This window comes from Gadus chalcogrammus, chromosome 12 (genome assembly GCF_026213295.1).
Source record: "Gadus chalcogrammus isolate NIFS_2021 chromosome 12, NIFS_Gcha_1.0, whole genome shotgun sequence".
In the NCBI taxonomy this organism is placed as follows: Eukaryota; Metazoa; Chordata; class Actinopteri; order Gadiformes; family Gadidae; genus Gadus; species Gadus chalcogrammus.
The window spans coordinates 11,654,758-11,668,345 of NC_079423.1; the positions used below are offsets into that span (position 1 = coordinate 11,654,758).

General features: G+C 44.5%; 19 non-coding genes across 19 annotated transcripts; all 19 read left to right on the forward strand.

The window, feature by feature from the left end:
* Positions 1–1,436: 1,436 nt before the first annotated feature.
* On the forward strand, positions 1,437–1,555 carry LOC130399649 (5S ribosomal RNA). Its single transcript, XR_008902152.1, has one exon. It is a non-coding gene; the product is annotated as a 5S ribosomal RNA (ribosomal RNA).
* Positions 1,556–2,076: 521 nt separating this feature from the next.
* Positions 2,077–2,195, forward strand: LOC130400681 (5S ribosomal RNA). The gene has a single exon (XR_008903158.1). It is a non-coding gene; the product is annotated as a 5S ribosomal RNA (ribosomal RNA).
* Positions 2,196–2,714: 519 nt separating this feature from the next.
* LOC130395342 (5S ribosomal RNA) lies at positions 2,715–2,833 on the forward strand. The gene has a single exon (XR_008898411.1). It is a non-coding gene; the product is annotated as a 5S ribosomal RNA (ribosomal RNA).
* Positions 2,834–3,354: 521 nt separating this feature from the next.
* LOC130394735 (5S ribosomal RNA) lies at positions 3,355–3,473 on the forward strand. Its single transcript, XR_008897865.1, has one exon. It is a non-coding gene; the product is annotated as a 5S ribosomal RNA (ribosomal RNA).
* A 519-nt stretch (positions 3,474–3,992) lies between these two features.
* Positions 3,993–4,111, forward strand: LOC130400920 (5S ribosomal RNA). Its single transcript, XR_008903388.1, has one exon. It is a non-coding gene; the product is annotated as a 5S ribosomal RNA (ribosomal RNA).
* Positions 4,112–4,640: 529 nt separating this feature from the next.
* LOC130399827 (5S ribosomal RNA) lies at positions 4,641–4,759 on the forward strand. Its single transcript, XR_008902324.1, has one exon. It is a non-coding gene; the product is annotated as a 5S ribosomal RNA (ribosomal RNA).
* A 519-nt stretch (positions 4,760–5,278) lies between these two features.
* LOC130395114 (5S ribosomal RNA) lies at positions 5,279–5,397 on the forward strand. Its single transcript, XR_008898208.1, has one exon. It is a non-coding gene; the product is annotated as a 5S ribosomal RNA (ribosomal RNA).
* A 529-nt stretch (positions 5,398–5,926) lies between these two features.
* LOC130400969 (5S ribosomal RNA) lies at positions 5,927–6,045 on the forward strand. Its single transcript, XR_008903435.1, has one exon. It is a non-coding gene; the product is annotated as a 5S ribosomal RNA (ribosomal RNA).
* Positions 6,046–6,574: 529 nt separating this feature from the next.
* Positions 6,575–6,694, forward strand: LOC130400776 (5S ribosomal RNA). Its single transcript, XR_008903249.1, has one exon. It is a non-coding gene; the product is annotated as a 5S ribosomal RNA (ribosomal RNA).
* Positions 6,695–7,224: 530 nt separating this feature from the next.
* On the forward strand, positions 7,225–7,343 carry LOC130399050 (5S ribosomal RNA). Its single transcript, XR_008901585.1, has one exon. It is a non-coding gene; the product is annotated as a 5S ribosomal RNA (ribosomal RNA).
* Positions 7,344–7,872: 529 nt separating this feature from the next.
* On the forward strand, positions 7,873–7,992 carry LOC130400936 (5S ribosomal RNA). Its single transcript, XR_008903404.1, has one exon. It is a non-coding gene; the product is annotated as a 5S ribosomal RNA (ribosomal RNA).
* Positions 7,993–8,521: 529 nt separating this feature from the next.
* On the forward strand, positions 8,522–8,640 carry LOC130394562 (5S ribosomal RNA). The gene has a single exon (XR_008897708.1). It is a non-coding gene; the product is annotated as a 5S ribosomal RNA (ribosomal RNA).
* A 530-nt stretch (positions 8,641–9,170) lies between these two features.
* On the forward strand, positions 9,171–9,289 carry LOC130399052 (5S ribosomal RNA). Its single transcript, XR_008901586.1, has one exon. It is a non-coding gene; the product is annotated as a 5S ribosomal RNA (ribosomal RNA).
* A 529-nt stretch (positions 9,290–9,818) lies between these two features.
* LOC130399053 (5S ribosomal RNA) lies at positions 9,819–9,937 on the forward strand. Its single transcript, XR_008901587.1, has one exon. It is a non-coding gene; the product is annotated as a 5S ribosomal RNA (ribosomal RNA).
* Positions 9,938–10,466: 529 nt separating this feature from the next.
* Positions 10,467–10,585, forward strand: LOC130399055 (5S ribosomal RNA). Its single transcript, XR_008901589.1, has one exon. It is a non-coding gene; the product is annotated as a 5S ribosomal RNA (ribosomal RNA).
* A 530-nt stretch (positions 10,586–11,115) lies between these two features.
* LOC130399056 (5S ribosomal RNA) lies at positions 11,116–11,234 on the forward strand. The gene has a single exon (XR_008901590.1). It is a non-coding gene; the product is annotated as a 5S ribosomal RNA (ribosomal RNA).
* Positions 11,235–11,762: 528 nt separating this feature from the next.
* LOC130399058 (5S ribosomal RNA) lies at positions 11,763–11,881 on the forward strand. The gene has a single exon (XR_008901591.1). It is a non-coding gene; the product is annotated as a 5S ribosomal RNA (ribosomal RNA).
* Positions 11,882–12,410: 529 nt separating this feature from the next.
* Positions 12,411–12,529, forward strand: LOC130399059 (5S ribosomal RNA). Its single transcript, XR_008901592.1, has one exon. It is a non-coding gene; the product is annotated as a 5S ribosomal RNA (ribosomal RNA).
* Positions 12,530–13,058: 529 nt separating this feature from the next.
* On the forward strand, positions 13,059–13,177 carry LOC130399060 (5S ribosomal RNA). The gene has a single exon (XR_008901593.1). It is a non-coding gene; the product is annotated as a 5S ribosomal RNA (ribosomal RNA).
* The last annotated feature ends 411 nt before the right edge of the window (positions 13,178–13,588 follow it).

Consider the following 13,588-nt stretch of genomic DNA (forward strand, 5'->3'; position numbering starts at 1 on the left):
CGAGCCTCAGCAGCTTTCTCACTCCTTAAGGTGCGAACACACCAAGCGCGTTACTCGCGTACGACGCGTATAAAATTGGCAATTTTTCCATAGGGAACCATTGGTTTACGCGCGTATGAGACGCGTACACGCGTAAAGCAACATTTTACTCGCGTTAGGGGCGTATGAGGCGCGTACATATACGCGCGTACATATACGCGCGTACATATACGCGCGTACATATACGCGCGTACATATACGCGCGTACATATACGCGCGTACATATACGCGCGTACATATACGCGCGTACGCGAGGAGTTCAAAAAATTGAACTTTTTACGCTCATACGCGCCGCAATAGCCAATCAGCGTTGAGCTTGACCCGACGTCACTGGCAGAGAGTAGTGATCTTGGACAGAAGCATACGGCCGACATCTTTCTTTATTCTGTGTGGAAATAGTAACATAGTTACGCCATTAAATGCTTTTATGGAAACATTTTTAGCGAGAAATGTGCATTTTACTTTCATAATGTTCGCTCGGTGAATGTGAAGGATGTTTGGTTTGATAGTTATGACGAAGAGGGAACGCTCCGTTCACTTGCATGGACAGAGTCTCTGGTTACTAAGCAACCTCAACGTCTTGGCGGACTATATATCTGCTGATCAACACTACGAATGCTGGAAACACACCAGACACACCATGTGAAGTTATTTAACCAGATTATTGTTATTTATATCCGATATTATTTAATCTAATCCGATCTAAACTCTATCACCCAAACACCACGGCGTTTGGGTTTCCTACCTCGGACTCCAGCGCAGCCATGTCCATGGCAGCCACGGCCGGCAACTTTCTTTATTCTGGGTGGAAATAGTAACATAGTTACGCCATTAAATGCGTTTATGGAAACATTTCTAGCGAGAAATGTGCATTTTACTTTCATAATGTTCGCTCGGTGAATGTGAAGGATGTTTGGTTTGATAGTTATGACGAAGAGTGAACGCTCCGTTCACTTGCATGGACAGAGTCTCTGATTGCTAAGCAACCTCAACGTCTTGGCGGACTATTTCTCTGCTGATCAACACTACGAATGCTGGAAACACACCAGACACACCATGTGAAGTTATTTAACCCGATTATTGTTATTTATATCCGAGATTATTTAATCTAACCCGATCCAAGCTCTATCATCTACCCAAACACAGCGGCGTTTGGGTTTCCTTCCTCGGACTCCTAAATCCAGCGCAGCCACAGGCTGGGGGGGGGGGGGGGGGGGGTTTGGGCGGTCTCATCTACGCGCGTATGCGTACGCGCGTATCTGACCATTTTTGACACAAAATGGTCAAGCAACATTTTAGGTGCGTTACGCGCGTACATGGTACGCGAGGTACGCGCTTGGTGTGTTCGCACCATTATGTGCTACTGTATAAAACCTGGTTTTGCGCCTGCTCTAATTGCTTACGGCCATACCACCCTGAACACGCCCGATCTCGTCTGATCTCGGAAGCTAAGCAGGGTCGGGCCTGATTAGTACTTGGATGGGAGACCGCCTGGGAATACCAGGTGCTGTAAGCTTTTCCTTTTTCAACTCGAGCTCATTGCCTCCGTGGCCTACTGTGACCTACCGTGACCTGATGTTTACTGCCAACCGCTTTGGAGGATTTAAGCAACATACAAAGACTGACAACGTCTCTCAAAACTATTTTTGTGAAACATGAGGACAGTATAGTGATACTGCCAGCAGGGAGCACCAGAGAGCTGAAACGACAGTTGTACATTTCTTAAACTTTCACCAACACAAACACGCACGCTCACTTCAGATCATGGGAGGACGTCAAAAAATCACCACCCATTCTCTGACACTTTAACCGTTAACCTTGGTTCAAACATTTAACATCACACGCACACGCAGTGTATTTCAGATAATTAATGAATTCAGATGTCACAATGATCGTTTACATGGATAAGGAGTCCTACTGAATCAATTACTGCCGTTTATATCTAACTAATGTTTTTTTTTCTAAAAGTGTAACGTCGAGCCTCAGCAGCTTTCTCACTCCTACTGTATAAAACCTGGTTTTGCGCCTGCATTAATTGCTTACGGCCATACCACCCTGAACAAGCCCGATCTCGTCTGATCTCGGAAGCTAAGCAGGGTCGGGCCTGGTTAGTACTTGGATGGGAGACCGCCTGGGAATACCAGGTGCTGTAAGCATTTTCTTTTTCAACTCGAGCTCATTGACTCCGTGGCGTACCGTGACCTGATGTTTACTGCCAACCGCTTTGGAGGATTTAAGCAACATACAAAAACTGACAACGTCTCTCAAAACTATTTTTGTGAAACATGAGGACAGTATAGTGATACTGCCAGCAGGGAGCACCAGAGAGCTGAACCGACAGTTGTACATTTCTTAAACTTTCACCAACACAAACACGCACGCTCACTTCAGATCATGGGAGGACGTCAAAAAATCACCACCCATTCTCTGACACTTTAACCGTTAACCTTGGTTCAAACATTTAACATCACACGCACACGCAGTGTATTTCAGATAATTAATGAATTCAGATGTCACAATGATCGTTTACATGGATAAGGAGTCCTACTGAATCAATTACTGCCGTTTATATCTAACTAATGATTGTTTTTGTAAAAGTGTAACGTCGAGCCTCAGCAGCTTTCTCACTCCTTATGTGCTACTGTATAAAACCTGGTTTTGCGCCTGCACTAATTGCTTACGGCCATACCACCCTGAACACGCCTGATCTCGTCTGATCTCGGAAGCTAAGCAGGGTCGGGCCTGATTAGTACATGGATGGGAGACCGCCTGGGAATACAAGGTGCTGTAAGCTTTTCCTTTTTCAACTCGAGCTCATTGCCTCCGTGGCCTACTGTGACCTACCGTGACCTGATGTTTACTGCCAACCGCTTTGGAGGATTTAAGCAACATACAAAGACTGACAACGTCTCTCAAAACTATTTTTGTGAAACATGAGGACAGTATAGTGATACTGCCAGCAGGGAGCACCAGAGAGCTGAAACGACAGTTGTACATTTCTTAAACTTTCACCAACACAAACACGCACGCTCACTTCAGATCATGGGAGGACGTCAAAAAATCACCACCCATTCTCTGACACTTTAACCGTTAACCTTGGTTCAAACATTTAACATCACACGCACACGCAGTGTATTTCAGATAATTAATGAATTCAGATGTCACAATGATCGTTTACATGGATAAGGAGTCCTACTGAATCAATTACTGCCGTTTATATCTAACTAATGTTTTTTTTTCTAAAAGTGTAACGTCGAGCCTCAGCAGCTTTCTCACTCCTACTGTATAAAACCTGGTTTTGCGCCTGCATTAATTGCTTAAGGCCATACCACCCTGAACAAGCCCGATCTCGTCTGATCTCGGAAGCTAAGCAGGGTCGGGCCTGGTTAGTACTTGGATGGGAGACCGCCTGGGAATACCAGGTGCTGTAAGCTTTTTCTTTTTCAACTCGAGCTCATTGACTCCGTGGCGTACCGTGACCTGATGTTTACTGCCAACCGCTTTGGAGGATTTAAGCAACATACAAAAACTGACAACGTCTCTCAAAACTATTTTTGTGAAACATGAGGACAGTATAGTGATACTGCCAGCAGGGAGCACCAGAGAGCTGAACCGACAGTTGTACATTTCTTAAACTTTCACCAACACAAACACGCACGCTCACTTCAGATCATGGGAGGACGTCAAAAAATCACCACCCATTCTCTGACACTTTAACCGTTAACCTTGGTTCAAACATTTAACATCACACGCACACGCAGTGTATTTCAGATAATTAATGAATTCAGATGTCACAATGATCGTTTACATGGATAAGGAGTCCTACTGAATCAATTACTGCCGTTTATATCTAACTAATGATTGTTTTTGTAAAAGTGTAACGTCGAGCCTCAGCAGCTTTCTCACTCCTTATGTGCTACTGTATAAAACCTGGTTTTGCGCCTGCACTAATTGCTTACGGCCATACCACCCTGAACACGCCCGATCTCGTTTGATCTCGGAAGCTAAGCAGGGTCGGGCATGGTTAGTACTTGGATGGGAGACCGCCTGGGAATACCAGGTGCTGTAAGCTATTTCTTTTTCAACTCGAGCTCATTGCCTCCGTGGCCTACCGTGGCGTACCGTGACCTGATGTTTACTGCCAACCGCTTTGGAGGATTTAAGCAACATACAAAAACTGACAACGTCTCTCAAAACTGTTTTTGTGAAACATGAGGACAGTATAGTGATACTGCCAGCAGGGAGCACCAGAGAGCTGAACCGACAGTTGTACATTTCTTAAACTTTCACCAACACAAACACGCACGCTCACTTCAGATCATGGGAGGACGTCAAAAAATCACCACCCATTCTCTGACACTTTAACCCTTAACCTTGGTTCAAACATTTAACATCACACGCACACGCAGTGTATTTCAGATAATTAATGAATTCAGATGTCACAATGATCGTTTACATGGATAAGGAGTCCTACTGAATCAATTACTGCCGTTTATATCTAACTAATGATTGTTTTTTTAAAAGTGTAACGTCGAGCCTCAGCAGCTTTCTCACTCCTTATGTGCTACTGTATAAAACCTGGTTTTGCGCCTGCACTATTTGCTTACGGCCATACCACCCTGAACTCGCCCGATCTCGTCTGATCTCGGAAGCTAAGCAGGGTCGGGCCTGGTTAGTACTTGGATGGGAGACCGCCTGGGAATACCAGGTGCTGTAAGCTTTTTCTTTTTCAACTCGAGCTCATTGACTCCGTGGCGTACCGTGACCTGATGTTTACTGCCAACCGCTTTGGAGGATTTAAGCAACATACAAAAACTGACAACGTCTCTCAAAACTATTTTTGTGAAACATGAGGACAGTATAGTGATACTGCCAGCAGGGAGCACCAGAGAGCTGAACCGACAGTTGTACATTTCTTAAACTTTCACCAACACAAACACGCACGCTCACTTCAGATCATGGGAGGACGTCAAAAAATCACCACCCATTCTCTGACACTTTAACCGTTAACCTTGGTTCAAACATTTAACATCACACGCTCACGCAGTGTATTTCAGATAATTAATGAATTCAGATGTCACAATGATCGTTTACATGGATAAGGAGTCCTACTGAATCAATTACTGCCGTTTATATCTAACTAATGATTGTTTTTGTAAAAGTGTAACGTCAAGCCTCAGCAGCTTTCTCACTCCTTATGTGCTACTGTATAAAATCTGGTTTTGCGCCTGCACTAATTGCTTGCGGCAATACCAACCTGAACACGCCTGATCTCGTCTGATCTCGGAAGCTAAGCAGGGTCGGGCCTGGTTAGTACTTGGATGGGAGACCGCCTGGGAATACCAGGTGCTGTAAGCATTTTCTTTTTCAACTCGAGCTCATTGCCTCCGTGGCCTACCGTGGTGTACCGTGACCTGATGTTTACTGCCAACCGCTTTGGAGGATTTAAGCAACATACAAAAACTGACAACGTCTCTCAAAACTATTTTTGTGAAACATGAGGACAGTATAGTGATACTGCCAGCAGGGAGCACCAGAGAGCTGAAACGACAGTTGTATATTTCTTAAACTTTCACCAACACAAACACGCACGCTCACTTCAGATCATGGGAGGACGTCAAAAAATCACCACCCATTCTCTGACACTTTAACCGTTAACCTTGGTTCAAACATTTAACATCACACGCACACGCAGTGTATTTCAGATAATTAATGAATTCAGATGTCACAATGATCGTTTACATGGATAAGGAGTCCTACTGAATCAATTACTGCCGTTTATATCTAACTAATGATTGTTTTTGTAAAAGTGTAACGTCAAGCCTCAGCAGCTTTCTCACTCCTTATGTGCTACTGTATAAAACCTGGTTTTGCGCCTGCACTAATTGCTTACGGCCATACCACCCTGAACACGCCCGATCTCGTCTGAACTCGGAAGCTAAGCAGGGTCGGGCCTGGTTAGTACTTGGATGGGAGACCGCCTGGGAATACCAGGTGCTGTAAGCTTTTTCTTTTTCAACTCGAGCTCATTGACTCCGTGGCCTACCGTGGCGTACCGTGACCTGATGTTTACTGCCAACCGCTTTGGAGGATTTAAGCAACATACAAAAACTGACAACGTCTCTCAAAACTGTTTTTGTGAAACATGAGGACAGTATAGTGATACTGCCAGCAGGGAGCACCAGAGAGCTGAACCGACAGCTGTACATTTCTTAAACTTTCACCAACACAAACACGCACGCTCACTTCAGATCATGGGAGGACGTCAAAAAATCACCACCCATTCTCTGACACTTTAACCGTTAACCTTGGTTCAAACATTTAACATCACACGCACACGCAGTGTATTTCAGATAATTAATGAATTCAGATGTCACAATGATCGTTTACATGGATAAGGAGTCCTACTGAATCAATTACTGCCGTTTATATCTAACTAATGATTGTTTTTGTAAAAGTGTAACGTCGAGCCTCAGCAGCTTTCTCACTCCTTATGTGCTACTGTATAAAACCTGGTTTTGCGCCTGCACTAATTGCTTACGGCCATACCACCCTGAACACGCCCGATCTCGTCTGAATCTCGGAAGCTAAGCAGGGTCGGGCCTGGTTAGTACTTGGATGGGAGACCGCCTGGGAATACCAGGTGCTGTAAGCTTTTTCTTTTTCAACTCGAGCTCATTGACTCCGTGGCCTACCGTGGCGTACCGTGACCTGATGTTTACATGCCAACCGCTTTGGAGGATTTAAGCAACATACAAAAACTGACAACGTCTCTCAAAACTATTTTTGTGAAACATGAGGACAGTATAGTGATACTGCCAGCAGGGAGCACCAGAGAGCTGAACCGACAGTTGTACATTTCTTAAACTTTCACCAACACAAACACGCACGCTCACTTCAGATCATGGGAGGACGTCAAAAAATCACCACCCATTCTCTGACACTTTAACCGTTAACCTTGGTTCAAACATTTAACATCACACGCACACGCAGTGTATTTCAGATAATTAATGAATTCAGATGTCACAATGATCGTTTACATGGATAAGGAGTCCTACTGAATCAATTACTGCCGTTTATATCTAACTAATGATTGTTTTTGTAAGAGTGTAACGTCGAGCCTCAGCAGCTTTCTCACTCCTTATGTGCTACTGTATAAAACCTGGTTTTGCGCCTGCACTAATTGCTTACGGCCATACCACCCTGAACACGCCCGATCTCGTCTGATCTCGGAAGCTAAGCAGGGTCGGGCCTGGTTAGTACTTGGATGGGAGACCGCCTGGGAATACCAGGTGCTGTAAGCTTTTTCTTTTTCAACTCGAGCTCATTGACTCCGTGGCCTACCGTGGCGTACCGTGACCTGATGTTTACTGCCAACCGCTTTGGAGGATTTAAGCAACATACAAAAACTGACAACGTCTCTCAAAACTATTTTTGTGAAACATGAGGACAGTATAGTGATACTGCCAGCAGGGAGCACCAGAGAGCTGAAACGACAGTTGTACATTTCTTAAACTTTCACCAACACAAACACGCACGCTCACTTCAGATCATGGGAGGACGTCAAAAAATCACCACCCATTCTCTGACACTTTAACCGTTAACCTTGGTTCAAACATTTAACATCACACGCACACGCAGTGTATTTCAGATAATTAATGAATTCAGATGTCACAATGATCGTTTACATGGATAAGGAGTCCTACTGAATCAATTACTGCCGTTTATATCTAACTAATGATTGTTTTTGTAAAAGTGTAACGTCGAGCCTCAGCAGCTTTCTCACTCCTTATGTGCTACTGTATAAAACCTGGTTTTGCGCCTGCACTAATTGCTTACGGCCATACCACCCTGAACACGCCCGATCTCGTCTGATCTCGGAAGCTAAGCAGGGTCGGGCCTGGTTAGTACTTGGATGGGAGACCTGCCTGGGAATACCAGGTGCTGTAAGCTTTTTCTTTTTCAACTCGAGCTCATTGACTCCGTGGCCTACCGTGGCGTACCGTGACCTGATGTTTACTGCCAACCGCTTTGGAGGATTTAAGCAACATACAAAAACTGACAACGTCTCTCAAAACTATTTTTGTGAAACATGAGGACAGTATAGTGATACTGCCAGCAGGGAGCACCAGAGAGCTGAACCGACAGTTGTACATTTCTTAAACTTTCACCAACACAAACACGCACGCTCACTTCAGATCATGGGAGGACGTCAAAAAATCACCACCCATTCTCTGACACTTTAACCGTTAACCTTGGTTCAAACATTTAACATCACACGCACACGCAGTGTATTTCAGATAATTAATGAATTCAGATGTCACAATGATCGTTTACATGGATAAGGAGTCCTACTGAATCAATTACTGCCGTTTATATCTAACTAATGATTGTTTTTGTAAGAGTGTAACGTCGAGCCTCAGCAGCTTTCTCACTCCTTATGTGCTACTGTATAAAACCTGGTTTTGCGCCTGCACTAATTGCTTACGGCCATACCACCCTGAACACGCCCGATCTCGTCTGATCATGGAAGCTAAGCAGGGTCGGGCCTGGTTAGTACTTGGATGGGAGACCGCCTGGGAATACCAGGTGCTGTAAGCTTTTTCTTTTTCAACTCGAGCTCATTGACTCCGTGGCCTACCGTGGCGTACCGTGACCTGATGTTTACTGCCAACCGCTTTGGAGGATTTAAGCAACATACAAAAACTGACAACGTCTCTCAAAACTATTTTTGTGTAAACATGAGGACAGTATAGTGATACTGCCAGCAGGGAGCACCAGAGAGCTGAACCGACAGTTGTACATTTCTTAAACTTTCACCAACACAAACACGCACGCTCACTTCAGATCATGGGAGGACGTCAAAAAATCACCACCCATTCTCTGACACTTTAACCGTTAACCTTGGTTCAAACATTTAACATCACACGCACACGCAGTGTATTTCAGATAATTAATGAATTCAGATGTCACAATGATCGTTTACATGGATAAGGAGTCCTACTGAATCAATTACTGCCGTTTATATCTAACTAATGATTGTTTTTGTAAGAGTGTAACGTCGAGCCTCAGCAGCTTTCTCACTCCTTATGTGCTACTGTATAAAACCTGGTTTTGCGCCTGCACTAATTGCTTACGGCCATACCACCCTGAACACGCCCGATCTCGTCTGATCTCGGAAGCTAAGCAGGGTCGGGCCTGGTTAGTACTTGGATGGGAGACCGCCTGGGAATACCAGGTGCTGTAAGCTTTTTCTTTTTCAACTCGAGCTCATTGACTCCGTGGCCTACCGTGGCGTACCGTGACCTGATGTTTACTGCCAACCGCTTTGGAGGATTTAAGCAACATACAAAAACTGACAACGTCTCTCAAAACTATTTTTGTGAAACATGAGGACAGTATAGTGATACTGCCAGCAGGGAGCACCAGAGAGCTGAAACGACAGTTGTACATTTCTTAAACTTTCACCAACACAAACACGCACGCTCACTTCAGATCATGGGAGGACGTCAAAAAATCACCACCCATTCTCTGACACTTTAACCGTTAACCTTGGTTCAAACATTTAACATCACACGCACACGCAGTGTATTTCAGATAATTAATGAATTCAGATGTCACAATGATCGTTTACATGGATAAGGAGTCCTACTGAATCAATTACTGCCGTTTATATCTAACTAATGATTGTTTTTGTAAAAGTGTAACGTCAAGCCTCAGCAGCTTTCTCACTCCTTATGTGCTACTGTATAAAACCTGGTTTTGCGCCTGCACTAATTGCTTACGGCCATACCACCCTGAACACGCCCGATCTCGTCTGATCTCGGAAGCTAAGCAGGGTCGGGCCTGGTTAGTACTTGGATGGGAGACCGCCTGGGAATACCAGGTGCTGTAAGCTTTTTCTTTTTCAACTCGAGCTCATTGCCTCCGTGGCCTACCGTGGCGTACCGTGACCTGATGTTTACTGCCAACCGCTTTGGAGGATTTAAGCAACATACAAAAACTGACAACGTCTCTCAAAACTATTTTTGTGAAACATGAGGACAGTATAGTGATACTGCCAGCAGGGAGCACCAGAGAGCTGAAACGACAGTTGTACATTTCTTAAACTTTCACCAACACAAACACGCACGCTCACTTCAGATCATGGGAGGACGTCAAAAAATCACCACCCATTCTCTGACACTTTAACCGTTAACCTTGGTTCAAACATTTAACATCACACGCACACGCAGTGTATTTCAGATAATTAATGAATTCAGATGTCACAATGATCGTTTACATGGATAAGGAGTCCTACTGAATCAATTACTGCCGTTTATATCTAACTAATGATTGTTTTTGTAAAAGTGTAACGTCAAGCCTCAGCAGCTTTCTCACTCCTTATGTGCTACTGTATAAAACCTGGTTTTGCGCCTGCACTAATTGCTTACGGCCATACCACCCTGAACACGCCCGATCTCGTCTGATCTCGGAAGCTAAGCAGGGTCGGGCCTGGTTAGTACTTGGATGGGAGACCGCCTGGGAATACCAGGTGCTGTAAGCTTTTTCTTTTTCAACTCGAGCTCATTGACTCCGTGGCCTACCGTGGCGTACCGTGACCTGATGTTTACTGCCAACCGCTTTGGAGGATTTAAGCAACATACAAAAACTGACAACGTCTCTCAAAACTATTTTTGTGAAACATGAGGACAGTATAGTGATACTGCCAGCAGGGAGCACCAGAGAGCTGAACCGACAGTTGTACATTTCTTAAACTTTCACCAACACAAACACGCACGCTCACTTCAGATCATGGGAGGACGTCAAAAAATCACCACCCATTCTCTGACACTTTAACCGTTAACCTTGGTTCAAACATTTAACATCACACGCACACGCAGTGTATTTCAGATAATTAATGAATTCAGATGTCACAATGATCGTTTACATGGATAAGGAGTCCTACTGAATCAATTACTGCCGTTTATATCTAACTAATGATTGTTTTTGTAAAAGTGTAACGTCGAAGCCTCAGCAGCTTTCTCACTCCTTATGTGCTACTGTATAAAACCTGGTTTTGCGCCTGCACTAATTGCTTACGGCCATACCACCCTGAACACGCCCGATCTCGTCTGATCTCGGAAGCTAAGCAGGGTCGGGCCTGGTTAGTACTTGGATGGGAGACCGCCTGGGAATACCAGGTGCTGTAAGCTTTTTCTTTTTCAACTCGAGCTCATTGACTCCGTGGCCTACCGTGGCGTACCGTGACCTGATGTTTACTGCCAACCGCTTTGGAGGATTTAAGCAACATACAAAAACTGACAACGTCTCTCAAAACTATTTTTGTGAAACATGAGGACAGTATAGTGATACTGCCAGCAGGGAGCACCAGAGAGCTGAACCGACAGTTGTACATTTCTTAAACTTTCACCAACACAAACACGCACGCTCACTTCAGATCATGGGAGGACGTCAAAAAATCACCACCCATTCTCTGACACTTTAACCGTTAACCTTGGTTCAACATTTAACATCACACGCACACGCAGTGTATTTCAGATAATTAATGAATTCAGATGTCACAATGATCGTTTACATGGATAAGGAGTCCTACTGAATCAATTACTGCCGTTTATATCTAACTAATGATTGTTTTTGTAAGAGTGTAACGTCGAGCCTCAGCAGCTTTCTCACTCCTTATGTGCTACTGTATAAAACCTGGTTTTGCGCCTGCACTAATTGCTTACGGCCATACCACCCTGAACACGCCCGATCTCGTCTGATCTCGGAAGCTAAGCAGGGTCGGGCCTGGTTAGTACTTGGATGGGAGACCGCCTGGGAATACCAGGTGCTGTAAGCTTTTTCTTTTTCAACTCGAGCTCATTGACTCCGTGGCCTACCGTGGCGTACCGTGACCTGATGTTTACTGCCAACCGCTTTGGAGGATTTAAGCAACATACAAAAACTGACAACGTCTCTCAAAACTATTTTTGTGAAACATGAGGACAGTATAGTGATACTGCCAGCAGGGAGCACCAGAGAGCTGAACCGACAGTTGTACATTTCTTAAACTTTCACCAACACAAACACGCACGCTCACTTCAGATCATGGGAGGACGTCAAAAAATCACCACCCATTCTCTGACACTTTAACCGTTAACCTTGGTTCAAACATTTAACATCACACGCACACGCAGTGTATTTCAGATAATTAATGAATTCAGATGTCACAATGATCGTTTACATGGATAAGGAGTCCTACTGAATCAATTACTGCCGTTTATATCTAACTAATGATTGTTTTTGTAAGAGTGTAACGTCGAGCCTCAGCAGCTTTCTCACTCCTTATGTGCTACTGTATAAAACCTGGTTTTGCGCCTGCACTAATTGCTTACGGCCATACCACCCTGAACACGCCCGATCTCGTCTGATCTCGGAAGCTAAGCAGGGTCGGGCCTGGTTAGTACTTGGATGGGAGACCGCCTGGGAATACCAGGTGCTGTAAGCTTTTTCTTTTTCAACTCGAGCTCATTGCCTCCGTGGCCTACCGTGGCGTACCGTGACCTGATGTTTACTGCCAACCGCTTTGGAGGATTTAAGCAACATACAAAAACTGACAACGTCTCTCAAAACTATTTTTGTGAAACATGAGGACAGTATAGTGATACTGCCAGCAGGGAGCACCAGAGAGCTGAACCGACAGTTGTACATTTCTTAAACTTTCACCAACACAAACACGCACGCTCACTTCAGATCATGGGAGGACGTCAAAAAATCACCACCCATTCTCTGACACTTTAACCGTTAACCTTGGTTCAAACATTTAACATCACACGCACACGCAGTGTATTTCAGATAATTAATGAATTCAGATGTCACAATGATCGTTTACATGGATAAGGAGTCCTACTGAATCAATTACTGCCGTTTATATCTAACTAATGATTGTTTTTGTAAAAGTGTAACGTCGAGCCTCAGCAGCTTTCTCACTCCTTATGTGCTACTGTATAAAACCTGGTTTTGCGCCTGCACTAATTGCTTACGGCCATACCACCCTGAACACGCCCGATCTCGTCTGATCTCGGAAGCTAAGCAGGGTCGGGCCTGGTTAGTACTTGGATGGGAGACCGCCTGGGAATACCAGGTGCTGTAAGCTTTTTCTTTTTCAACTCGAGCTCATTGCCTCCGTGGCCTACCGTGGCGTACCGTGACCTGATGTTTACTGCCAACCGCTTTGGAGGATTTAAGCAACATACAAAAACTGACAACGTCTCTCAAAACTATTTTTGTGAAACATGAGGACAGTATAGTGATACTGCCAGCAGGGAGCACCAGAGAGCTGAAACGACAGTTGTACATTCCTTAAACTTTCACCAACACAAACACGCACGCTCACTTCAGATCATGGGAGGACGTCAAAAAATCACCACCCATTCTCTGACACTTTAACCGTTAACCTTGGTTCAAACATTTAACATCACACGCACACGCAGTGTATTTCAGATAATTAATGAATTCAGATGTCACAATGATCGTTTACATGGATAAGGAGTCCTACTGAATCAAT